This window comes from Ictidomys tridecemlineatus, chromosome 2 (genome assembly GCF_052094955.1).
Source record: "Ictidomys tridecemlineatus isolate mIctTri1 chromosome 2, mIctTri1.hap1, whole genome shotgun sequence".
Classification (NCBI taxonomy): domain Eukaryota; kingdom Metazoa; phylum Chordata; class Mammalia; order Rodentia; family Sciuridae; genus Ictidomys; species Ictidomys tridecemlineatus.
This window is the reverse complement of record NC_135478.1, coordinates 206,479,182-206,506,072: the sequence shown is the minus strand read 5'-3', so window position 1 is coordinate 206,506,072 and position 26,891 is coordinate 206,479,182. Positions and strand designations below refer to the sequence as shown.

Here is a 26,891-nt window from a genome sequence, read left to right as displayed (position 1 = left end):
GGGGGAACTCATATACCGCCACAGCCAGGGTAGACGGGACTCCCACCTCCAGTCAGGAGACCCCTTCCACCTGTGTGTCCCGGGAGCTCCTATACCACTGCAGGCAGGGTAGAGGGGACTCATACCTCCAGTCCCCTCGACCCTGGTTAATATGGTATACACGCTACCTGCAACCCCAAGATGGTAGGGGATTTTTCTTGGAGGGGCGAGTCCCCTCTACCCTGACTGTGGTGGTATATGAGCTCCCCGGATACCCAGGTGGGAGGGATCTCTGGCCTGGAGGGGCGATTCCCCTCTAGCCTGGCTGCAGCAGTATATGAGCTCGCCCCCCACACCCAGGTGGGAGAGTTGTCCCGCCTGGAGGGGCAATTACTCTCTACCCTGGCAAAGGTGGTATACAAGCTTCCAGCATCACCCAGGTGGGAGGGTTCTCCTGTCTGGCTGGGCAAATCCCGACTACCCTGTCTGCAGCAGTATAGGAGCTCCCCCTGCCGCAGTCTGGCTGGGCACAAATGAGGAGCCACTGAAGCTGGAACAAACTTTATTTCTGAACTCTACCAGCACACTCCACACAGCTCCTGGGAAATCTGCCTCAAGCCATGGGGCTCCTCCAGGAACAGCCATGGGAAATATCCCTCCTCCAGCACTTCCCCAACCAGTGGGAACTCTCCAGGAATCCCCTCCAGAGCTCAACTGGAACTCAAGGGGAACTCCGCAGGAACTCACTGGCGTCACCTCTCAACCACTACTTCTGGCAAAAATGCCATGTGTCATCCCGACTTGGGTGTGGCCCTCAACATCCCCCTCCAAAACCAGGTGGGAGGGGTCTCCTGCCTGATAAGCGAGTACCCTGTACACTGGCTGGGGCGCTATACTAGCTCCCCCCAACACCAAGGTGGGAGTGGTCTCCTGCCTGGAGTGGCAAGTCCCCTGTACCTGGCTGCTGCAGTATAGGAGTTCCCATGACAGGTTTGAGGAGTCTCCTACTTGGTGGGTAGAGTCCCCTGTACCCTGCCAGCGGCTGTATAGGAGCTCCTCCATACACCCAGGTGGAAGTGGGCTCACTCCTGGAGGGACGAGTTCCCTCTACCCTGACTGCAGTGGTATAAGTGCCCCCTTGACACGTAGGTGAGAGGAATCTCCTGCTAGGAGGGGCAAGTCCCCTTTATCCTGGCTGTGGCCATATATGAGCTCACCCTGACACACAGGTGGGAAGGGTCTCCTGAATGCAGAAGCTAGTTCCCTCTATCCTGGCTGTGGGGGTATACAAGCTCCACCAGACACTCAGATGGGAGGAGTCTCCTGCCTGGAGGGGCAAATCCCCTTTACTCTGGCTAAGGCGGTATACAAGCTTCCCCTGACCCACAACTGGAGGGGTGAGTCCCCTCTACCCTGTTTGTGGTGGTATTTGATCTCCCCCAAAACACCCAATATAAAGGGTTCTCCTGAAAGGAGGGGCGAGTCCCTTCCATCCTGCCTGAGGAGGCATAGGAGCTCCCCCATACACCCAGGTGGGAGATATCCCCCCACTGGAGAGGCGATTCCTTGCTACCCTGGCTGTAGCTGCATATGAGCCCCCGCAGCTGGCACCCAGGTGGGAGTGGTCTGCTGCCTGGAGAGGTGAGTCCCCTCTACCCAGGCTAAGGCTGAATACAGGCTGGCCCTGACAACAAGGTGGGAGGGGTCTCCTGCTTGGAGGAGCAAGTCTCCTCTACCCTGGAGGAGGCAGTGTAGGAGCTCCCATAGACACCCAGGTAGGAGGAGTCTCCCACATGCTGGGGCCAGTCCCCTCTATCTTGACTGAGGTGGTATATAAGCTCCTGCCTACAGCCAGGTTGGAGGGGTCTCCTGCCTGGAGGGGCGAGTCTCCTCTACCCTGGCTAAGGTGGTTACAAGTTCCACGTGACACCCAGGTGGGAGGGGTCTTCCGCCTTGAGAAGAGAGTCCCTTCTACTCTGGCTGCAGAGGTATAGGAGCTCCCCCAGACACCCAGGGGATAGGGTTCTCCTGCCAAGAGGGGCGAGTCCCCTCTACGTTGGCTGTGGAAGTATATGAGTTCCCTGGATTCCCTGGTGGGAGGGGGTCTCACGCCTGGAGGGGCGAGTCACCCCTACCCTGTTTGCTGGGGTATATGATGTTTTTCTGACACCCAGGTGGGAGGGGTCCATCGCATGGAGGGGCAAGTCCACTCTACCATGGCTGCAGCGGTATAGGAGCTCCCCCTGACATCCTGGTTGGAGGGGTCTCCCGCCTGGAGGGGCAAATTCCCTCTTCCCTGGCTTAGGCGATATACAAGCTCCCCCAGAAACACAGTTGGGAAGGGTCTCCTGCCTGGAGTGGATTGTCCTCTGTATCCTGCCTCCAGCGGTGTATGAGGTCCCCTGACAACAAGGTTGAGCGGTTTCCTGGCTAGTGGGGCATTTTCCCGCGATCTTGTCTGCAGTGGTATATGAGCACCCCCCCATAGCCAGATGGGAGGGACACGTGCCTGGAGGGGCACATCCCCTCTACTCTGGCTCCTGAAATATAGGAGCTCCCATGACAATCAGGTGTGAGGAGTCTCTCACCTGAGCATAGAGTCCCCTCTACACTGCCTGCAGTGGTATAGGAGCTTCCCTGGACACCCAGGTGGAAGGGGTTTCCCTCCTGAAGGGGAGAGTCCCCTTTACCCTGGATTTAGTGGTTTAAGAGCTCCCCCTGATACCAAGGTGTAAGGAGTCTCCAGGATGGAGCAGCGAGTCCCTCTACCCTGTTGTAGCTGTTTCAAGCTCCCCTGACACCCAGGAGGGAGGGGTCTTCTGCAAAGAGGGGAAAGTCCCCTGGACCCTGACTGCAGTGGTAAAGGAGCTCCCAGGACACCCAGGTGTGAGGTGTCTCCCAACTGAAGAGCGAGTCCCCTCTACACTGGCTGTGGCTGTATATGAGATTCACCCAAAAACCAGGTGGGAGGGGTCTCTGACTGGAGGGGCGAGTCCCTGCTACCCTGGCTGAGGCAGTATAGGAGCCCCACCCCACACCACTCAAACCCCAGGTGGGAGGGGTCTCCCGCCAGGAGGCGCAAGTACCCTCTACCCTGGCTAAGGTGGAATACAAGCTTGCCCAAACACACAGATGGGAAACCTCTCAACCTTGTTGTCAGAGGACCTCATATACTGCTGCATATATCCTTCTAGTCTGGAAGAGGGATTCCCCTCTACCCTGGCTGCAGTGGTATACTAGTGGTCCCTGACACCCAGTTGGGAGGGGTCTCCCCCCTGAAGAAGCAAGTCCTCTCTACCCTGGCTAAAGCGGTATACAAGCTCCCCCAGACCCAAAGGTGGGAGGGGTCTTCCTCCTGGAGGACGAGTCCCCTCTACCCTGGCATTGGCACTGTATGAGCTCTCCCCAGAAACTCACCTCCTGCATAGAGGAGTGAGTCCCTCTACCTTAGCTGCTGCTGTATAGAAAGAAGCTCAACCCCCCCCCCATTCCCAGATAGGAGGGGTTTCCCGCCTGAAGGGGCGAGTCTCTTCTACCCTGGCTGCAGTGTTATACTAGCTTTCCATGACAGCCAGGTGGGAGGGGTCTCCCGCCTGGAGGGAGGAGTCCTGGCTACACTGGCTTTGGCGGTAAAGGAGTTCCCTCAGACACCCAGGTGGGAGAGGTCTCCCGAATGGAGGGTCGAGTCCCCTCTACCCTGGCTGCAGTGACGTAGGAGTTCCTGCAGACATCCTGGTGGGAGGAGTTCCTCGCCTGGTTGGGAGAGTCCCCTCTACCTTGGCTGCAGCGGTATAGGAGCTCCCCCCCAACACCCAGGTGGGAAGGGTCTGGCTCCTGGAGGGGCGAGTATCCTTTACCATGGCTGCAGTGGTAAAGGAGCTCTCCCCAGATACCCAGGTGAGAGGGGTCTCCTGCCTGGAAGGGCGAGTCCCCTCTACCCTGGCTAGGGCGGTATAGGAGCCCCCTCCTGGACACCCAGGAGGGAAGGATCTCCCACCTGGAGGGGCGAGTATCCTCTACCACAGCGGCAGCAGTAAGGAGCTCTCCCCACACCCCTTGGGAAGGTTCTCTGGCCTGGAGTGGCGAGTCCCCTCTACCCTAGCTGCCAAGATAAGAGTTCCCCCAGACACCCAAGTAGAAGGGGTCTTTCGCCTTGAGGGGCGAATCCCCTCTACCCTGGCTGCAGAGGTATATGAATTCCCCAGATACCCCGGTGGAAGGGGGTCTCTTACCTGAAGGGGAGAGTCCCGTCTATGCTGTCTGGGGAGGGATATAAGCTCCCCCTGACACCCAGGTGAAAGCGAGAAGCGGTCTCCCGCCTGGAGAGGCGAGTCCCTACTACCCTGGATGCAGCTGTATAGGAGCCTCACCCTACATACCCAGGTGGGAGGAGCCTCCTGCCTAGGGGGGTGAATCTCCTCTTCCCTGGCTGCAGCAATATACGAGCTCCCCCCAATACCCAGATGGGAGGGGTCTCCCACCTGAAAGGCTAGTCCCCTCTACATTGGCTTCGGTGGTATACTAGCTTTCCCTGATACCAGTTGGGAGGGGTCTCCATCTAGAGGGGTGAGTCCCCTATACCCTGGCTGAGGCAGTGTACTAGGTTTCCCTGACACCCAGGTTGGAGAGGTCTCCTGCCTGGAGGGGCGAGTCCCCTCTACCCTGGATGCAGCAGTATACTACCTCCCCAGACACCCAGGTGGGAGGGGTCTCCCACATGGAGGGCCAAGTGTCCTCTATTCATGCTGCTGTAGTATAGGAGCTTTCCCTGTCACCCTGTTGGGAGGGGTCTTTTGCCTGGTGAGGCAAGTACCCTCTACCCTGGCTGCGGTGGTATATAAGCTCCCAGACACCCAGGTGGGAGGGGTCTCCCACATGGAGGGGCGAGTCCCTCTACCCTGTCTGCTGTGGTATAGAAGCTCCCCTGGACACCCAGGAGGGAGGGGTTTGCCGCCTGGATGGGCAAAACATCTCTACCCTGGCTGCTGCATATAAGGGTTCCCCCCACTTAACTAGATGGGAGGGCTCTCTTACCTGGAGGGGAGAGTCCCCTCTAGCCTGGCTACAGCAGTGTAAGATCTCCCCCGCCATACCCAGATGGGCGCGGTCTCCCGCCTGAAGTGTTGAGTCCCCTCTCCCCTGCCTTCAGTGGTTTATGAGCTCTCCTGACAACCTGGTGTGAGGGGTCTCCCGCCTAGTCGGGCGAGTCCCCTCTATCCTGACTGGGCAGTATAAGAGCTTCAACCCCAATAGCCAGATGATAGGGTCCCAGCCTGGAGGGGCGATTCCACTCCACCCTGGCTAAGGCGGTATACAAGCTCCCCTGGACATCCAGGAAAGAGGGGTCCCCAGCCTGGAGAGGCAAGTCACCTCTAAACTGGCTGTGGCGGTATAAGTTCTCCCCCCCCCAAGACCTAAGTGGGAGGGTTCTCTTGCCTGGAGGAGCAAATCCCCTATACCCTGACAGCGGCGGTAAAAGAGCTCCCCCTGAGCCCAGGTGGGATGGATCTCCTGCCTGGAGGGGGGAGTCCTCTATAACCTGGCTGCGACAGTATAGGAGCTCCCCCCTGACACACAGGTGGGAGGGGTCTCTCGCCTGGAGGGGTGAGTTTCCTCTACCCTGGCAGTGATGGTATAGGAGCTCCCCCCGACGCCCAGGTTTGAGGGGTCTCCCGCCTGGTGGGGTTAGTCCCTTCTCCCCTGGCTGCAGTGGTACAGGAGCTCCCCTGGACACCCAGGTGGGAGGGGTCTCCCGCCTACAGGGGCGATTTCCCTCTACCCTGGCTGTGGTGGTATAGGAGTTCCCCCTGACACCCAAATGGGAGGGTTCTCTGGCCTAAAGGAGCAAGTCACCTCTACACTGGCTGCAGGAGGATAAGAGCTCCCTGGACACCCAGGTGGGAGGGGTCTTCCACCTGGAGGCGCAAGTCAGCTTGACCTGGGCTACTACAGTATAAGAGTTCCTCCTGACACCTGGTGGGAGGGGTCTCCCGCCTCAAGGGTCAAGTAACTTCTACCCTGGCTGTGGTGGTAAATATCTCCCCAGGACCCCCAGGTGAAAGGAGTCTCCCTTCTGGAGGGGCGAGTTACCTCTACCCTGGCTAAGGTGGTATACAAGCTCCCCGGGAAACCTATGTGGGAGGGTTCTCCTGCCTGGAGGGGCGAGTCTCCACTTCCCTGGCTGTGGCGGTATACAAGCTCACCCTGACACTCAGGTGGGAGGGGTCTCCCCCTGGGAGGCGCAAGTCCCCTCTACCCTAGTTGGGGCGGCATACTAGCTTCCCCCATAACAGATTGGGAGGTATAGGATTTTCCCCAGACACCCAGGTGAAAGGGATCTCCTGCCTTGAGGGGCGAGTCCCTGCCACCATTGCTGCACCTTTATTTGAGGCCCCCACACCGCGGGTGGGAGGAGTCTCTTTCCTCGAGGGGTAAGTCCCCACTACCCTGGCTGTGGCTAGATACAAGCTTCTCCTGAAAACCAGCTGAAAGGGGTCGCCCACCTGCAGGGGCGAGTCCCCTCTACCCTGGCTGAAGAGGTATACAATCTCCCTGTGAACACCCAGGTGGGAGGAGTCTCCCGCCTGGAGGGGCGATTTCCCTCTCTCCTGGCTATGGTGGTGTTGGAGCTCCCCCCACCTCCGCACCCCTGACACCCAGGTGGAAGAGTTCTCCCGCCTGGAGGGGCGAGTCCCTTCTACCCTGGCTGTGGCTGAATAGAAGCTCCCAGTGACACCCAGGTGAGAAGGTTCTCCAGCCTGGAGCAGCTAGTCCCCTCTTCTCTGGCTGCAGAGGTATACAAGCTACCCCAGACACCCAGATGGGAGGGTCTCCCACCTGGAGAAGGGAGTCTCCTCTACTTTTTCTGGTGCCATATAAGAGTTCCCAGGACACCCAAGTGGGAGAGGTCTCCCGCATGTAGGGGCGAGTCCCCTCTACACTGGCTGTGGCAGTATGCTACCTCCCCCTGACACCCAGGTGGGAGGGGTCTCCCGATTGGAGGGGCGAGTCCTTGCTACCAAGGTGGAAGGAGTCTACCGCCTGTAGGGGCAAGTACCCTTTACCCTGACTGCTGCAGTTTAAGAGCTCATCCTGACATCCAGGTAGGAGGGGTCCCCCCCCCCTGGAGGGGCGAGTCCCCTCCACCCTGGCTGCTGCAGTATAGGAGCTCCCCCTGACACCCTGGTGGGAGGGGTCTCCCATCTGAAGTGGCCAGTACCTTCTACCCTGGCTGTGGTGGTATATGATCTTCTCAGGCCCATGTGGGAGGAGTCTCCTTCCTGGAGGGGCGAGTCCCCACTACCCTTGCTGCTGTAGTATAGGAGCTCCCCCTGAACACCCAGGTGGGAGGGGATTCCCTGATGGAGGGGAGAGTCCCCTCTACCCTGGCTAAGGTAGTGCACAAGCTCCCCATGTAACCCATGTGGGAGGGGTCTCCTGCCTGGTGGGGCGATTCCCCACTACCCTGGCTGCGGTGGTATACAAACTCCCTGTAACACCCAGGTGGGAGGGGTCTCCTTCCTGGAGGGGCGAGTCCCCTCTACTCTGGCTGTGGTGGTATATGAGCTCCCCGGACACTCAGGTGGGAGGGGTCTCTGGCCTGGAGGGGCTATTCCCCCCTAGCCTGGCTGCTCCAGTATATGAGCTCCCGCTGACACCCAGGTGAGAAGCATCCCTGGCTTGGAGGGGCGAGTCCCTTCCACCTGGCTGTAGCAGTATATGAGCTCCCACCACACCCAGGTGGGAGAGGTCTCCCGACTGGAGGGAGAGCCCTCTACCCTGGCTAAGGTGGTATACAAACTCCCCGCATCACCCAGGTAGGAGGGGTCTCCTGTCTGTCGGAGCAAGTCCCCACTACCCTCCCCCTCTAAACCCAGGTGGGAGGGGTTTCCCGCCTGGAGGGGCAAGTTCCCTCTAACTGGCTGCAGGAGAATACTAGCCCCCTCCAAAACCCCAATGGGAGGTGTCTCCCGTCTGGAGGGTCAAGTCCCCTGTACCATGGTTGCGAAGTTATAGGAGCTCCCCCCTGACACCCAGGTGGGAGGGGCCTCCCGCCTGGAAGGGCAAATCCCCTCTACTCTGGCTGTGGCTGTGTAGAAGCTCCCCCTGACACCCAGGTGGGAGGTGTCTCCCGCATGGAGCGGTGAGTCCCCTCAACCCTGGCTTTGGCGATATAAAAACTCCCCCTGACACTCACGTGGAGGGGTCTCCCGCCTGGAGGGGCGAGTCCCCACTACCCTGGCTTCAGCGGTATAGGAGCTCCCCAGGACACCCAGGTGGAAGGGGTCTCCCGCCTGGATGGGCGAGTCCCCTCTACCACGTAAGAGATCCCCCTGACACCCAGTGGGAGGAGTCTCCAGCCTGGACACCCAGGTGGTGGTGGGGGATGTTCCCGCCGGGAGGGGCGAGTCCCCTCTACCCTGGCTATGGTGGTATAGGAGCTCCCCAGGACACCTAGATGAAAGGGGTTTCCAGCCTTTAGGGGCAAGTTCCCTCTCCCCTGACTGCTGAGGTATATGAGGTCCCCCTGACAACCTAGTGGGAGGGGTATCTTGACTGGAGGGGTGAGTCCCCTCTACCCTGGCTGAGGCGGAATTAAAGGTGGCCCTGACACTCAAGTGAGAGGGGTCTCCCGCCTGGAAGGGCGAGTCTTCTCTAAGGTGGCAGTGGAGGTAAAGGAGCTCCACCCGACACCCACGTGGGAGTAGTCTCCACCATGGAGGGGCAAGTCCCTTCTATCCTGGCTAAGGTGGTACACAAGCTACTCCCAACACACAGGTGAGTGGGGTCTTCTTCTTGGAGGGGTGAGTCCCTCTAACCAGGCTGCTGTAGTAGATGAGCTCCCTGGACACTCAGGTGGGAGGGGTCTCCCACCTGCAGGGGCGAACCCCTCTACTCTGGCTGTGTAGGTATAGGAGCTCCCCCGAACCCAGGTGGGAGGGGTCTCTCCCCTGGAGGGGCGAGTCTCTGCTACCCTGGCTGCAGGGGTATTCGAGCCCCGCCCCCCCACATAACCTAGGTCAGAGTGATCTCCCGCCTGGAGGGGTGAGTCCCCTGTACCCTGGCTTGGCAGGATATGAGTTCCCCCAGACACCCAGGTAAAAGGGTCTCCATCATGAGGACCAAGTCTCCTTTACTCTGGCTGTAGTGTCATATTAGCTTTCCCTGACACCCAGGTGGGAGAGATCTCATGCATGGAGGGGCAAGGCCCCTCTACACAGGTAGCAGCAGTAAAAGAGCTCCCTCTGACACCCAGGTGGGATGGGTCCCCAGCCTGGATGGGTGAGTCCCCTCTAGCCTGGCTGCTACAGTTTAGGAGCTCCTGCAGAAACCCAGGTGGGAGGGTTCTCCCTCCTGGAGGGGCGAGTCAGCTCTAACCTGGCTGCAGCGGTGTACAAGCTCCCACCTACACCCAGGTGGGAGGGGTTTCCCACCTAGAGGGGTGAAACCCTCTACCTTTTCTAGTGTGGTATAGGAGCCCCCCCCCCAAAGGTGGGAGTAGTCTCTTGCCTAGAGTGCGAGTCTCCTCTGCCCTGGCTGCAGCTGTGTAGAAACTCCCCTGACACCCAGTTGGGAGGAGTCTCCAGCCTTGTAGAGGCAGTCTCCTCTACCCTGCCTGGGGCAGTATAGGAGCTCCCCAGGACACCCAGGTGGAAGGGGTCTCCAGCCTGTAGCGCTGAGTTCCCTCTAACCTGGCAGCAGCGGTATAAGAGCTCCCTTTGACACCCACATGGGATGGGTCTGGCACCTGGAGGGGCGAGTCCTCTATACCCTGTCTGCAGCAGTTTAGGACCTCTCCCACAACAGCCAGGTTGGAGGGGTCTCTCGCCTGGAGGGGCAAGTCCCCTCTACCCTGGCTGCGGTAGTCTAAGAGCTCCCCTGACACCCAGGTGGGAAAGGTCCTCCCGCCTGGAAGGGCGAGTCCCCTCTCTCCTGGATGTGGCAGTATATGAGCTCCCCCTGACACCCAGGTGGTAGGGGTCTCCCACTTGGATGGGCAAGTACTCTCTACCATGGCTGCTGCGGTGTATGAGCTCCTGCCCCCATACCAGTCTCCTTTCTGGAGGGGCGAGTTCCATCTTGCCTGGCTTTGGCAGTCTATATACAAGCTCATCCCTACACCCAGGTAGGAGGGGCCTCCAGCCTGGAGGAGCCAGTCTGCTCTACCTTGGCTGCAGATGTAGGAACTCCTGCACACACCCTGATTGGAGGGTCCCCCACCTGGAAGGGCGAGTCCCCTCTTCCCTGCCTCTGTTGGTATATGACCTCCCCTGACAACAAGGGTTTAGGTGTCTCCCGCCTAGTGGTCCAGATTCTTGTCTCTTGGCTGGAGCAGTATAGGAGCTCCCTGCCATTGCAAGATGGGAGGGGTCTTCTGCCTGGAGGAGTAAGTACACTCCACCCTAGCTAATGCAATATACAAGCTCCCAGTCACCCAGGAGGGAGGCTCTCCTGCCTGGAGGGGCGAGTCACCTCTACTCTGGCTAAGGTGGTATGCAAGCTCTTTGTGACACCCAGGTGGGAGGGGTCTCCCACTTGGAGGCATGAGTTCCTTCTACACTGGTTGTAGAGGTAAAGGAGCGCCCCGGCACCCAGGTGGGAGAGTCTCTGTCCTGGAGGGGCAAGTCCCCTCTACCCTGGCTACAGAAGCTTATGAGTACCCCCAACCAACACCTAGATGGAAGGGGTCTCTTGCCTGGAGGGGCATGTCCCCTCTACTCTGGCTGCATTGGTATAATAGCTCCCCCTGACACCCAGGTGGGAATAGTTTCCCGCCTGGAGCAGCGAGTCCCTTCTACACTGGCTGCGGAGATATTCAGGCTCCCCCAGACACCCAGGTGGGAGATGTCTCCCAACTGGAGGGGCAAGTCCCCTCTTCCCTGGCTAAGGCGGTATACAAGCTCCCCCAGAAACACAGGTGGGAGGGGTCTCCCACCATGAGTGGCGAGTCCCCTCTATCCTGCCTGCAGTGCTATATGAGCTCCCCTGACAACCAGGTTGAGAGGTCTCCAAACTAGTGGGGTGAGTCCCTGCTGTTTTGGCTGCAGCAGTATATGAGCACCCCCCCTCCCCATAGCCAGATTTGGGGGGGGGGTTGTAGGAGGCCATCGTGATTTGAGTTACCTCCCTGGCTGGGTGAGAAGCGCTTAGACACAGCTGTGTTAAAGCCTTTCCCACCCTTTCCCACCCTTTCCCAGGTCCCAGGGCTTGTCCATGCAGAGGCGTGCCTGGCCACTGACCTGAAGCCTCAATCGTCGCCCCTGACCTTGGGATGCTGCCCACCTTAACCTTCATTGGATGAGATTTTCCCTGAAATTTTTGGTTCCCCAATAAAAGCTCCTTTCTGGTGTGTTCTCCCTCTCTTGCTAATCTCTTCTGTGAACCTTGCCACCACATTAAGTGGCTGGAGGCGGAGCTAGGAGATTGCCATCTTGGAGCTGGTGTTAAAGGTAATGAGAGTCTGTCTCTTTAATTTAAAACTCCCTAGCAATTTCTTATGAATGGAACCTTCTTTCATGAAGCCAGCACTGTTTGCGTGGCAGAAGGGGTCACCGCCTGGAACAGCGAGTCCCCTCTACCCTGTCTGTGGCTGTTTCAAGCTCCCATATACACTCGGGTGGAGGAGTCTCCCACATGGAGGGTCAAGTCGCCTCTACCCTGGATGCTGAGGTAATGGAGCTCCCCAGACACCCAAGTGGGAGGGGTCTCCCTTCTGGAGGGTGAATCTCTTCTACATTCGCTCCCTGGACACCCAGGTTTAAGAGGGCTCTCCTGCCTGCAGGGGCAAAACCATCTACCCTGTCTGGCAGTATATGAGTTCCCCCTGACACCCAGGTGGGAGGAGTCTCCCGCCTATAGGGGCGAGTCCCCTCTACCCTGGATGCAGTGGTATTCCAGCTCCCTTGGACACCCAAGTGGAGGATTCTCCCGACTGGAGGGGCGAGTCTCCTCTAGCCTGACTGCGGTGGTATAAGATTTCCCCCTGATTCCCAGGTGGCAGGGGTCTCCCCTCCTTGAGGGGCAAGTCGCCTCTTCCCTGGCTGCTGGGGTATATGAGCTTCCCCTGACACCCACTACTAGGTACTAGAGGTCTTTGACCTGGAGGGTCGAGTTCCCTCTAGCCTTGCTGCGGAGGTTTAGGAGCTCCCCTTGACACCCAGGTGGGAAGGAGTCTCTCGCCTAGAGGCGGGAATCCCCTCTACTTTGGCTGGTGCCATATAAGAGTTCCCAGGACACCCAGTGGGAGGGATCTCCTGCATGCATTGTCGAGTCCCCTCGACAATGCCTGTGGCAGTATTGGGGGTCCCCCTGACACCTTGGTGGGAGAGAACTCCCACGGGGGGGGGATAAGTACCCCCTACCCAGGCTGCAGTGGTAAAAGCTCCCTCAGACAGCCAGGTTGGAAGAGTTTCTCGGCTGGAGTAGCCAGTCTCCTCTACCCTGGCTAAGGTGGTATACAAGTTCCCCTTTTCACCCAGGTGGGAGGAATATCCTTTCTGGAGGGGTGAATCCCCACTAGTCTGGCTGCAGCGATATAGGAGCTCCCTACCACACACAGGTGGGAGGGGTCTCCCGCCTAGAGGGCTGAGTCCCCAGCTGCGGGGGTAATAGAGCCCCCTCCTACACCAGGAGTGAGGGGTCTCCTGCCTGGAGGGGCAAGTCACTGCTACCCTGGCTGCAGCTGTATAGGAGCCTTCCCTCCCCCGACACTCATGTGGAAGGGGTCTCCTGTCTGGAGGGGCAAGTCCCCACTACCCTGGCTGCTGCTGTATAGGAGCTCCCATGACAACCAGGTGTGAGGAGTCAGGCCCCTGCATGGTAGCATCCCCTCTACCCTGCCTGTGGTGGTATAGGAGCTCCCCTGGACACCCAGGTGGAAGGGTTCTCTCGTCAGGAGGGGCGAGTCACTTCTATCCTGGCTGCAGCAGTATAGGAGCCCCCCCCCTTACGACACTCAGGTGGGAGGGATCTCTCGCCTGGAGGAGCGAGTCCCCTCTACCCTGGCTGCAGTGGTATAGGATATTCCCCCCCCACACACACACCTAGGTGGGAGGAGTCTTCCGCCTGGAGGGGCAAGTCCAGTCTTACCTGTCTGCAGAGGTATAAGACACCCATGGGAGAGGGGTCTTCTACCTAGAAGGGTGAGCCCCCTGTACCCTGGCTGTGGCAGTACATGAGGTCCCCTGGATTCCCAGGTGGGAGGGTCTCCCCCTTGGAGGGGCGAGTCCCCTATACCCTGGATTTGGTGGTATAAGAGCTCCCCACTAACACCCAGGTGGGAGGGGTGTCCCTCCTGGAGGGGAGAGTCTCCTCTTCCCTGGCTTTGGCGGTGTAGGAGCTCTCCCATAAACCAGATGGCAAGGATCTCCCACTTAGATTAGCGAGTCCCCTCTATCCAGACTATGGCGGTATATGAGCTCCCCTGACAACCAGGTGGGAGGGATCTTCCTCCAGGAGGGGCCAGTCCCCTCTACCCTGGCTGTGGAGGTATATGAGCTCCCCCCCATACCCAGATGGGAGGGGTCTCCCACATGCAGGGGCGAGTCACCTCTACCCTTGCTTTGTCAGGATAAGAGCTCCCCCTGACACCCAGGTGAAAGGAGTCTCCCGCCTGGAGGGGCGAGTTTCTGCTACCCTGGCTGAAGCTGTATATGAGCCCCCCCGACATACCTAGGTGAGAGGAGTCTCCCACCTTGAGGGGTGAGTCCCCTCTACTCTGGCTGTGGCTGTTTCAAGCTCCCCCGACACCCAGGTGGGACTGGTCTCCATCCTGGAGGGGCAATTACCCTATACTCTGCCTGTGGTGATGTAGGAGCATCCCCCTACACCCAGGTGGGAGGAATCTCCCACCTGGAACGGCGAGTTTCCTCTACCCAGGCTAGGGAGGTATACAAGCTCCCCCACCGGACACCTAGTTGGGAGTGGTCTTCCACCTGGATGGGTGAGTCCCCTCTACCCTGGCTGCAGAGGTTTAGGAATTCCTGGGACACCCAGGTTGGAGGGGTCTCTCTCCTGGAGGGGTGAGTCGCTGCTACCTTCACTGTAGGGAGGGATCTCCCACCTGGAGAGGTAACTCCCCTCTACCTTGGCTGCTGTGGTATAAGAGCTCCCCCAGACACCAAGGTGGGAGGGGTCTCCCGCTTGGAGGGACACGTCCCCTCTACCCTAAGGCGGTATACAAGCTCCCCCCCCCAACACACAGGTGGAAGGGGACTCTCGACTGGAGGTGCAAATCCCCTCTACCCTTGCTGCGGAGATTTAAGAGTACCCTTTAATTCCCAGGTGGGAGGGGTCTCCCGCCTGGAGGGGCTGCTCCACTCTACCATGGCTGCGGAGGTATATGAGCTCTCCCTCACACCCAGGTAGGAGGGGACTCTAGCCAGGGGAGAGTCAGCTCTACCCTGGCTGCTGCAGTATAAGAGCTCCTCTGACACCCAGGCGGGAGGAGTCACCCGCCTGGAGGGTATAGCCCCCTCTGTCCTTCCTGACACAAAATTGAGAGTAGTCTTTCCCCTCAAGGGGCGAGTCCCCTCTTCTGTGGATGTGGAGGTATAATAGCTCTCCATCATACCCAGGTGGGAGGGGTCTCCTGCCAGGAGGGGCGAGTCCCCTGTACTCTGTCTGTGGCTGTTTCAAGCTCCCCTGCACCCTGGAGGTGCTAGTCCCCTCTTCCATGGCTGAGGCGGTATAGGAGCTCCCCGTGAACCCAGGTGGGAGGGGTCCACTGCCTGCAGGGGCCAGTCCCCTCTATAGTGGCTGTGGAAGTATATGAGCTCCACCCCACACCCAGGTAGGAGGGGACTTCTGCCTGAATGGGCCAGTTTGCTCTACACTGGCTGCCCTGGTATACCAGCTCCCCTGACACCCAGGTGGGAGGTGTATCCTGCCTAGAGGAGCGATTCCCCTCTACCCTGCTTTGGAAGTGTAGGAACTCCCCTAGACATTCAGGTGTGGGGGGGTTCCCGCATGGAGGGGCGAGTCCCCTCTACCCTGGCTATGGCGGTGTACTAGCTCCCCCAGACACCCAGGTGTATGTGGTCTCCCGCATGGAGGAGCGAGTCCCCTCTACCCTGGCTGCAGTGGTATACTAGCTTTCCCTGACATCCAGGTGGGAGGGGTCTGGCACCTTGATTGGTGAGTCCCCTCTACACTGGCTCTAGAGGTAATCAAGCTTTCCCTGACACCCAGGTTGGAGATGTGTCCTGACTGGAGGGGCGAGTCCATTGTATCCTGGCAGTGGAGGAATAGGAGCTCTGCAGTCACCCAGTGGGGAGGGGTCCCCCGCTTGAGAAGCGAGTCCCAGCTACCCTGGCTGCAGCAGTAAAGGAGCTCCCCCTACACCCACATGGGAGAGGTCTCCGGCCTTGAGGGGCGAGTCCCCTCTACCCTGGTTGCGGAGGTATAGGAGTTCCCTCAGACACCCAGGTGGGAGGCGTCTCAGGCCTGGAGGGCAGAGTCCCTTCTATGCTGGCTGCAGCGGAATATGAGCTCCCCTGACACCCAGGTGGGAGGGGTCTCCCGACTGGAGGGGAGAGTCCCTACTACCCTGGCTGCAGAGATATTGGAAAACCCCGTCCCCGCGACAACCAGATGGGAGGGTTCTCCCGCCTGGATGGGTGAGTCCTCTCTACCCTGGCTGCAGCTGTATAGGAGTCCCCACCACCACCACCAATTCCCAGGTGGGTCTAACGCTTGAAGGGGCGAGTCCCCTATAGCCTGGCTGCTGGAGTGCAAGAGCTCCCTCTGACACTCAGGTGGGAGGGGTCTTCTGACTGGAAGGGCAAGTCCCCTCTAGCCTGGATGCAGCAGTATAGGAGCTCCTCCCACACACCCAGGTGGGAGGGGTCTCCCGCCTGGTGGGGTCTCCCGCCTGGAGGGGCGAGTCCCCTCTACCCAGGTTAGGGTGGTATACTAGCTTCCACTGACACCCAGTGGGCGGGGTCTCTCACCTGGGGGGCGAGTCCCTGCTACCAGGGCTACAGAGGTATAAGAGACCCCCCAGGACACCCAGGTAGGAGGGGTCTCTGGTTTGGCGGTATACTAGCTCCCCCAGACAACTAGGTGAAAGGGGCCTCCCGCCTGGAGGGGCAAGTCCCCTCTAGCCTGACTCATGAGGTATATGAGACGCCCCAACAACACCCAGGTAGGAGGGGTGTCTGGCCTGGAGGGGCGAGTCCCCTCTAACCTGGCTACAGCGGTATACAAGCTCCCCCCCTGACACCCAGGGGCGAGGGGTCTTCCGCCTAGAGGTACCACGTCCCCTCTACCCTGGTTGCCTCTGTATACTAGCTCTCCCCAACACGCAGTTGGGAGGGGTCTCTTGCCTGCAGCAGAGAGTCCCCTCTACCCTGGCTATAGTGGTATATGAACTCCCCCTGACACCCAGGTGGGAGGAGTCGACCATCTGGATGGGCAAGTCTCCTCTACCATGTTTAAAGTGGTATATAAGCGCCCCCTCACCTAGGTGAGAGGGGTCTCCCGCCTGGAGGGGTGAGTCCCCTCTACCCTGGCTGCGGAGGTATAGGAGATCCCCCCTGACACCCAGGTGGGAGGGGTCTCCTGCCTGGAGGGGTGAGTCCTCACTACCCTGGCTACAGCGGTATATGAGCTCCACCCCCCAAACCTAGGAGAGAGGGGTCCTGGAGGGACAAGTCCCCTCTATGCTGGCTCCTGCAATATAGGAAATCCCAGAACAACCAAGTGTGAGGAGTCTGACCCCTGTAGGATAGAGTTCCCTTTCCCCTGCCTGTGTTGGTATAAAAGCACCCACAGACACCCAGGTGGAAGGGGCCTTACGCCTGGAGGGCCAAGTCCCCTCTACCTGGCTAAGGTGTTATACAAGCTCACCCAAATATATAAGCTCACCCACACACCCAGATGGGAGGGGTCTCCCTCCTGGAGGGCGGAGTCCCCTCTACCCTGACTGCTGCTGTATAGGATCTCTCCTGACACTCAGGTGGGAGGAGTCTCCTACCTGGAGGGTAGAGTCTTAGAAATCTGAGTTTAGAAAGCCCCAGACTTATAAAGGTATTCCAAACAATTGTTGGCCTAAAAGAAGACACTATTTTTATTTATTTTATTTTATGGGGGGGAGGGCAGGAGATACCAGGGATTGAACTTTGATGTACTTCCTATACCCTGCCTGTGCCAGTATAGGAGCTCCCCATGACACCCAGGTTGGAAGTGTCTCCCGACTCTGGAGCAGCAAGTCCCCTACACCCTGGCTGCAGAGATATAGGAGCTCCCCCCATATGCAGGTGGGAGGGGTCTCTTGCCTTGAGGGACGAATCCTCTCTACCCTGGCTACAGCAGGATAGGAGCTCCCCCTGACACCCAGGTGAAAGGGTTCTCCCTCTGGGAGGGGCGAGACCCTGCTACCCTGGCTACAGCTATATAAGTGCCCCCCCCAGGGGGGAAGGGTCTCCTGCCTTGAGGGGCGAGTCCCCTCTACCCTGGTTAAGGCCCCATTTACTGGCCCCCTCCTGTGAGTCACCTCTGTTCCCCTTGTGGTGTGGTATCCTGGCAATGCCCGGATCCTCTTCTCCCCCACCTTCTTTCTAGCCTTGGCTCTTCAAATTGGTCCTGTGCTGTGGTTCTGATCAACTAGTTGCTTCGCTACCTTGTCCCGCAGTGGTTGGGGGGGGCGTGAAGAGACTAGAAATCAACACACAGACTCTGGGAGCTGGTGAGAGAACTGGCTGGAGACCCACCTCAGGTCGTTGTCTAGTAGGTCAGTTTATTTTTGGAATGCATACAATTGTTATAGGGTCTGAGTGGGGCATGCCCATCGATCACACACAAGCAAGATAGTATCCATAAGCCAATCATCTTATGCCTAATGTAACCACACTATGAGGATATTCTAAATATTGCTATCATCAGAAAGGGTCTTTGTCCCTAGGGGAGGGGATTTCTAAGTTAGAACTTCCATTCCTGAAGCTCCTGCCCATCATTTTCCTGGCCTGGCAGCTTGGCCACACTAACCACAAGTGCTAAGGATGTGGTTTCAATAAAGGCTGGCTAGATCAGAGCATCCCATCCTGTTCCTATCAAGCCTGAAGAAGTGTAGATTCTTCAAGCACTCCGAGCTGCTCATAGCTGCTAGTTGTTAGCTGCAAACTGAAAGTTATTCCACCAAATCAATAAACGGGCTAAAGAATGGAACCAGATGCTTCACAGAAGAAGAAATACAATCGATCAAAAAAATATATGAAAAAGTGTTCGCCATCTCTAGCAGTTAGAGAAATGCGAATCAAAACTAAGATTTTATCTCACTCCAGTCAGAATGGCAATTATTAAGAATATAAGCATTAATAAATGATGGTGAGGATGTAGGGGGAAAGGTACACTCACACATTGCTGGTGGGAATACAAATTGGTGCAACCATAATGCAAAGCAGTATGGAGATTTCTCAGAAAACTTGAAATGGAATCACCATTTGACCCAGCTACCCTACTCCTCAGTATGTATCCAAACTACATAAAATCAGCATGCTACAATGATACAGCTACATCAATGTTTATAACAGCTCAATTCACAATAGCCAAACTAAGGAACCAACCTAGATGCCCTTCAACAGATGAATGATAAAGAAAATGTTATATATATATATATATATATATATATATATATATATATATATAGTAGAATATTACTCAACCTTAAAGAATAATGAAATTATTGCATTTGCCAGTAAATGGATGGCTCTGTAGAGTATCATGCTAAAGGAAATAAGCCAGTTCCAAAAAAAAACCAAAGGCCAAATATTATCTCTGATATGTGGATGCTAATTCACAATAAGGGGTGGGAGCTAGGGAAGAACAGATGTAATTGGGGTTAGACAGAGGAGAGTGAAGGGAGTAGAGGGAATATGGGAGTAGAAAGGGTAGTAGAATGAATCAGACATTATTGCCCTATGTGCATATACAATTACATGACCAGTGTGATTCTACATTGTGTACAACCAGAAGAGGGAGCAGTTGTACTCCATTAATGTATGCTGTGTCAAAATGCTTTATACTGTCATGTATAACTAATTAGAACAAATAAAGTAAAAACAGATGAATGAATAAAGAAAATGTGGTATATATACACAATGTAATATTACTCAGCCACAAAGAAGAATGAAATTATGGCATTTGCCAGTAAATGGATGGCTCTGTAGACTATCATGCCAAAGGAAATAAGCCAATTCCAAAAACCAAAAGCCAAACGTTGTCTCTGATATGTGGGTGCTGACTCACAATAGGTGAGGGCACTGAGGGAAGGGCTGGAGGTTTACTGCTTTGGACAGGGAAGGATGGGGGAAAGAGGAGGGATGGCAATGGGAAAGATAGTAGAATGAATTGGACATAACTTTCCTATGTTCATATATGAACACATGACCAGTGTAACTCCACATCACGTACAATCACAGAATGAGAAGTTATACTCCACATAGGTAAAATATGTCAAAATACATTCTACTGTCATGTATAACTAAAAAGAACAAATAAAAAATAAAGAGATCAAGATTTTTTTTTTTACAAAAGTGCGTGTGGCAACACATGACTGATTTAATTCCAATGAAAATTCTTCTAGGCAGAGACCATGTCTACTTTGTACTTTTGTATCTGCAGTATTTGTCAAGTGGGTGTCACACAGAAGATTATCAATATTTTTTGAAAAGTAAACAAGTGACTATCCAGATGCCATGGCACATGCCTATAATCCCAATGGCTCAGGAGGCTAAGGCAAGAGGATTGTGAGTTCAAAGGCAGCCTCAGCAATTTAGCGAGGCCCTAAGTAACTCAGCGAGACCCTGTCTCTAAATAAATATTAAGAAAGGGCTGGGGATGTGGTTCAATCATTGAGCACCCCTGGGTTCAATTCCTGGTACCAAAAAAAGAATTAAACAAATTAATAAATTAGTGAAGTGATTATATCAGCCATTTCTCATGTTTGCCAGCTTTAATGAAGAGGGATTTTTCTTCACCAAATGGTGATTCCAAATGTGAATTTATAGAATAAATATTCCCCTGATTTCAACGGATAGTGATTACTTTAACAACCCTTAATCAGAAGCCTGCCTTAGGGATTGCAACTGAATTTATTCACACATTTTTCAAACTTATTGGAACACAGAGTGTTTATACAGTGACAGAAGGCACTGTTTGATCTGAAGATTATGTTGAATAACCTGAGTTATGCTGCAGGGAGATTGATGCTACCTGAAAATTAAACACAGCACATTTAAAAGTTAGTGTAGGAATTGTGATAGAGTGGAATCAAGAAATAATTACAGGATGACATTTCATTTTATGGATTTGTTTCAGCAACAAATTATAAAATGTCAACACTTTCTTTTTTGGTATTGTAAAACACCAGATGTCAGATTAATAGTTATGTAAAGATTTTATTCATTTACCAAAAAAAAAAATTAGACTTGAGTCACAAATAATAGACAATACATTTATTTTGTACAACTCAGTCATCTTAATAACAAAGAAATTGATAATTTCTTTGATAATTCCAGAATTCAAATTCCACTGAAAGTAGCTGAATTAGATACATTCCATGATATATTTGTTTAAAACATTTTTATTTCACATAGGCTTAATTATGGCAGTGCACAGTGCCAGATCAATTGAGCACTCATATCTAGCCTCAAGATCTAGATAATGTCAGAAACACATGGTAATCAGAGATCCAGTATTTCTTATTTAATATATTATATGACTATAGAATTTAATTCAAATATGAGTGAATGATCTCTACCTTTTTATTAAACTTTTTGTGTAACTTTCCAAATATTCTCAATTTTTTTCACTCTAGGTTATTTATTTTATTTGGTTTAGCCTGACACAGTTTTATGGGTCTCTTGATAATTGGATATTATAGGTAAAAATAATACAGGTGGTCTGGGACACATTTTGGAGTTACCTGTGCTCTAAATGGACAGGTGAATGGACAGGAGGGGTCCTTCTCAGCATGAACAGTCACATGCCTTCTTTCCTCTTCCTAAAAGGATTTTTTTTTTCTGACAGAGGGATATGGTGACCCAATGGAATAAGGGCTTATTGATATGAACCATCAAAACTAGCAGAGTTTGAGTGGGGTTGTGGCTCAGTGGCAGAGCACTTCCCTTGCACTTGTGAAGCACAGGGTTCAATTCTCAGCACCACATAAAAATAAATAAATAAAGATATTGTGTCCATGTATAACTAAAAATATATTTTTAAAAAACTATCAGTTTGATTTCAATAGCTAAAAGTACAGCTTTTAGAATGGGCTTTTAGTTTATCTATGTAAAAGGCAATACAGATTAACTGAACATAATTTTCAAACAGAGAAAAAAGGGCTAGTTTGAAACCATCCTAATGACTCCAAGTGACAAATTTACCTCATTTTTTCTTACCGTGATTGATTTAGACTTCATCAGTGTTTCTTTTCAATGAAATTTGAAGCTCCAAGACTTCTAGAGACAATAAATTCTATTCAAATAATAATTATCCTTGGATGTGCTTGGTCATGTAAAAAATTCTAAAATAACCTTATATACATGTTCTTTGTCAAATGAATAAGATAGGGCTGAAGATGCAACTCACTGGTACAGTGCTTCCTATCATGTGCCAGGCTATAGTTCAATCCTGAGTATGGCAAAAAATAAAATAAGGCAGAGTTGATGGATAAGTACAGTTTTTAAAAGTCAGATTCTATGGGCCTGGGGATACAGTTCAGTTGGTAGAGTGCTTGCTTCACATGCACAAGGCCCTGAGTTCAATCCCCAGCACCACCAAAAAAAAAAAAAAAAAAAAAAAGCAAAACTTGCTATGAATGTAAACATCATCAATTAAAACAAAAAGCAGGGCTGGGCTGGGGTTGTGTCTCAGTGGTAGAGCACTAGCTTAAAATGTGTGAGGCACTGGGTTTGATTCTTAGCACCACATATAAGATAAAATAAAGTTTTATCAGAAACTAAAAAATATATATATTTTTTAAAAAAGTAATTTGCTTAAAAAATTATATTCTACATAATTTTTTAAAGGATACAGTAAAGATCCTTGTTAAGCACCTACCAGGTCACTCTTCCAGGCCATTGCAGACCTGGCCCTGTAGGAATCAGTAAGTGAATAATTCAATCAGTTGCCATTATTCAATCAATATATACTCAGCAAATGTGTATGTGCACAGAACTTTGATATGTTGTGAGGGAGACAAATGTGAGTAATAACTTTAAAAAAATTGTAGTATAGATAGACAGCATGACTTTATTTATTTTTTAAACATTTATTTATTTATTTATTTATTTATTTATTTATTTATTTTTAGTTTTCGGCGGGCACAACATCTTTGTTTTGTATGAGTTGTTGAGGATCGAACCCGGGCCACACGCATGCCAGGCGAGCGCGCTACCACTTGAGCCACATCCCCAGCCCAGCATGACTGACTTTATTTATTTTTTTAATGTGGTGCTGAGGATCAAACCCAGTGCCTCACACAGGCTAGGCAAGTTCTCTGCCACTGAGCTACAGCCCCAACCTGAGTGATAAATTTTTGACTGTCAAGGAACTTAATCTTTATAGGAGCTGAGGCCCAACATAAACAACTCTAAAGGCAAAATGGCACAGGAAAAGCACAAAAGGGATGCTGTGGGAAGACAAAGGAAGAAGTCCATGACAGTTGACAAGACACAATCACAAAATAAGAGGAAGAGAATGAGAAGAAAACCTATTCACTCTTGGCACCGGGATTTCAGCACCACACTCAAACCAAGGTGAGGGGCTCAGAGCACCTCAGCTAAGAGCTAAGTTCTGTCTTCCACTTAAATCATCTGCCACCTTCATCCTCAGGCTCTTGGAGAGTTTTAGGGGTAAATTAATTGAGACAAGCCATACACTTGCTAATGTCAGGTATTGTGAGTTTATAAGGAAATATTTTTATGTATTGTCATTTAATTGATGCATCATTTCAGTCAATAAGCCTAATAGTATGTCCAGTGTACCTTAAGCAGCTGGCCGAGAACAAGCAGAGAGTTGTGATGTATGGAAGACGAGCATAGGAGCAATACAGCCTGGCCACCAATTTGGGAGAAACAGAAAAATAAACTTTTTTCTTCTAGGGACTCCATCTGAGTTAAGCTGTTAGGTGCCCAGGGGACCAAGAGAAAGAAGCAGCAACAATGACAGACAGTAGCTATTACCGATGATAAACCATGAATCTCAGCCAGAATACATGCAGACATGCAGCAGGGTCCAGTGTTACTTGCACACTCTTTGTTATCTCCCCTGTTTACCCAAGTGTTTTAAATGAAATAAATCTTTTTCTGCTCAATTTCAGACACTGTTGCAAAATTTCCTCTGTCCTTGGAGTGCAATTGAATGGTCAAAAGGAAGATGCAGCTGGGCATGGTGGCGCAAACCTGTAATCCCTGTGGCTCAGGAGGCTGGAGGCAGGAGGATTGCAAGTTCAAAGCCAGCCTCAGCAAAAGTGAGGCGCTAAGCAATTCAGTGAGACCCTGTTTCTAAATAAAATACAAAATAGAGTTGGGGATAGGCCGAGTGCCCCTGAGTTCAATCCCTGCCCCCCCTCAAAAAGGAAAATGCAAATGGAATTGATAATTACCAAAATCATTAAGGCCTAATGGGTCAAGATGACTGATGTTCTTTTACATAGAAGCAGCAGCCGGGATTAGCAAATCAGTATATCAAGAAATCAACTGTGTTAAAAGAACAGAGTATCTCCTTTTGTCTCACTCCCTGCTTGCATTATTGTCCATTCTATTTTCCTTAAGTGGCTCAAGAACTCTCTTATCATTTTTCCAATGGTGTTCGAATTCTGGGGCAGAACATCAGGACTGAGATCATTTTTTTTCTTTTTTTAAAATTTATTTTTAGTTGTTGATAGACCTTTATTTTATTTATTTATATGCAATGCAGTGCCTCACACATGCCAGGAAGTTCACTACCATTGAGCCCCAGCCCCAGGCCTTGAGATCATTTCATCATATGTGTATTAATACTAAGTAGAATGTCAACTGTATCAATTTATTAAAGTTTAAGTTTTCTGTTCCAAAGTACAAAATTAAATTCAACAAAACATATACAAAGCAGCAGCTAAGCATTGTGAATTCAGGACCCCTCAGAGTTTTTCCCACTTCTCAAGCACTAACAATTCATTCTCCTTAGCAAGCAGGCTGATCTCTTCCCCAAGCTAGTAAGAAAGTGGTATATTTCTATTCATCTGTAGGTAACTCATTTGCATCAAAGATAGCCCATCCATTCTATTACAGTTTAACTTGTCACTAAAAGGGACACAGACATACCATTCTTTACAAAGTGCAGCTTCCTTGGAAGGCTGCTAGACAATTGATCTGTTTCCTCCCTGAATTGCATTATAATTTCATCAGTGAGTTCAATGATCATTTTTGAAATGACAACAATTGGGGATTTTAATTTTTAAATTTATTTTTTTATTTATTTATGTTTTGCAATGCTGAGGATTGAACCTAGGGCCTTGCACATGCTAGGCAAGCAATGTACCACTGAGCCATACCCTCAGCCCTATTTTAAAAATTTTTGACTTTTAAAATGCTCTTGCATTTATCAGAAAACTTGGAATGGAACCAGCATTTGGCCCTGTTATCCCACTCCACAGTATATACCCAAAGGACTTAAAATTAGCATTATGAAATGACACAGCCACATCAATGTTTATAGCAGCTCAATATACAACAGCTAAGCTATGGAACCAACCTATCCTTCAACAGATGAATGGATAAAGGGAATGTGGTATACATACACAATGGAATATTCTCAGAAGAATGAAATTATGGTAAATAGATGGTTCTGTAGACTATCATGCTAAGTAAAATAAGCCAATCCCAAAAAACCAAAAGTCAAATATTCTCTCTGATATGCAGATCTAACACACAATGGGGGCAGCTATGGAAGTTCATTAGATTAAACAAAGGAGAATGAAAGGAATGGGGGATAAGAGTAGAAAAGACAGTAGAATGAATTGGATAAGACTTTCCTATGTGCATATATGAATACATGACCAGTGAAACTACATATCGTGTACAATCACAAGAATGGAATCCTAAGTAGTGTAAGTTGTACTCCATGTAAGTATAATATGTCAAAATACACTCTACCATCATGTATATCTAAAAGAACAAATTTTAAAAAGAGGAGAAAAATTAAAAAGTAAAATGCTGTTGCATGGAGTTGCATATTTATTTAGAGGTGATCATATATGTATATGTAATTTTCTGGTTACTAAGAAGTACAGGAAAAAGAGTTGGGCACCATGGCATATGCCTGTAATCTTAGCAAGTTGGGAGGCTGAGACAAGAGGATTATAAGTTTGAGGCCAGCCTTAGTAACTTGATGAGATCCTGTTTCAAAACAAAACATTTTAAAAATGGGCTAAGAATGAAGTACCCCTGGGTTCAATCCCCAATACTGGGTTGGGGGCAGGGAAATAAAAGAAATACTTTTTTTTCCTTTTTTTTTGGTTCAAGGGATTAGAGCCCAGGGCCTTGTGCATGCAAGGCAAGCGCTCTACCAACTAAGATATACCTCAGCCCAGATATATGTGTTTTTTTGTTTTTAATGTGGTGCTAAGAATCGAATCCGGGTCCCGCACATGCCAGGTGAGCACTCTACTGCTGAGCCACAATCCCAGCCCATAAAAGAAATACTAAATATATATATATATATATAGTTTCTTTCCTTCAACAGCCTAAATTAATCTAATTATAGAAAGTCAGAAATTCTTACTTTAAGCAGTTGATAAACAAGGCAGAAGAAATGATTGAGTGCAGACAATTTACCACACTCACTTAATGGCTTAAAACACATGAAGGTATTCTCTTAAAGCTCAGGAGGTTAGGGCTGGGGTTGTGACTCAATGGTAGAGCGCTCACCTAGCATGTGCAAGGCCCTGGGTTTGATCCTTAGCACCACATAAAAATAAATATATAAAATAAAAAGGTATTGTGTCCAACTACAACTAAAAAGTAAATATTTAAAAAAAAATTTTAAAAAAAGATTAGGAGGAAGACCCGTGAGCTGTCAGGACTGGTCAATATGCTGCGTGCAACCCCGGTTCCCCCTGTCCCACCCAGAATGCCCAGACTAAGACCAAGTTGGTCTGAAAGCCACTAGGAAAAGCTCATCCAAGACCCTGTCTAGCTCCTAGGCACCATGTCAAACATGATTTGCGTGAAGACAAAGGCCTTCTCTCCCTGGCTGGCAAGAGGAAGTGCAGAGGGAACTTGCCCAAGGGGTCTGTGAAGATCCTCTGGGACTGGCTGTACTTGTACTACTACAAGCCCTGCCCTTCAATTCAGAAGTTGAGCCTTTCTGGAAGGACCTACCTCTCAGTACTGCACACATGTAATTGGTTCATCAACCTCTGGTAGTGGCTTCCCCAGACACGCTTTGGCAGGATGGCAAAGACTCTAATCAGTTTACCATCTCCTATCGCAGTGCTAGGCCCTGAGAAGTGGCCCTGCCAGGTGGTACAGCCTCTCGGTGCTTACTGTATCTGTACCAGGTCCCGTCAATGTGCTCTTTGTGTGCTCCATGCTGCTCCACACAGTCGAGTGGGGAAAGCCAGCAGCCCTCTTCCCACAAGGAGAGTCCCTCCCCTACTGACCTCTGGTAGTGCACTTGCCCTTCTGACCAGGGCTGAGACTGGGAACCCCGCAGATGGACTCATCAACACACCACAGTTAATAAACTAGGCAAAAGAAATGATTGAATGCAGACAATACCCTCACAGGTAGAAATTAGAGTCAATTGAAAGAACTAGGCCTTCATCAGGAGCAGCAGGACCTGGCACCCTAGATCCTACACATTCCTATCACTTTAGTTTTTGAGAACTCCAAGAAAGCATCAGCCAACAAGGGTGCTCAAGGCTCAAG

General features: G+C 51.9%; 1 long non-coding RNA gene and 1 pseudogene across 1 annotated transcript in view; one reads left to right on the top strand and one right to left on the bottom strand.

The window, feature by feature from the left end:
* The window catches only part of LOC144375453 (uncharacterized), a 116,446-nt gene that overhangs the window by 45,562 nt on the left and 43,993 nt on the right, over positions 1-26,891 (bottom strand). The gene's annotated exons all lie outside the window — the stretch shown is intronic.
* Positions 25,610-26,711, top strand: LOC144370687 (homeobox protein TGIF2 pseudogene; annotated as a pseudogene).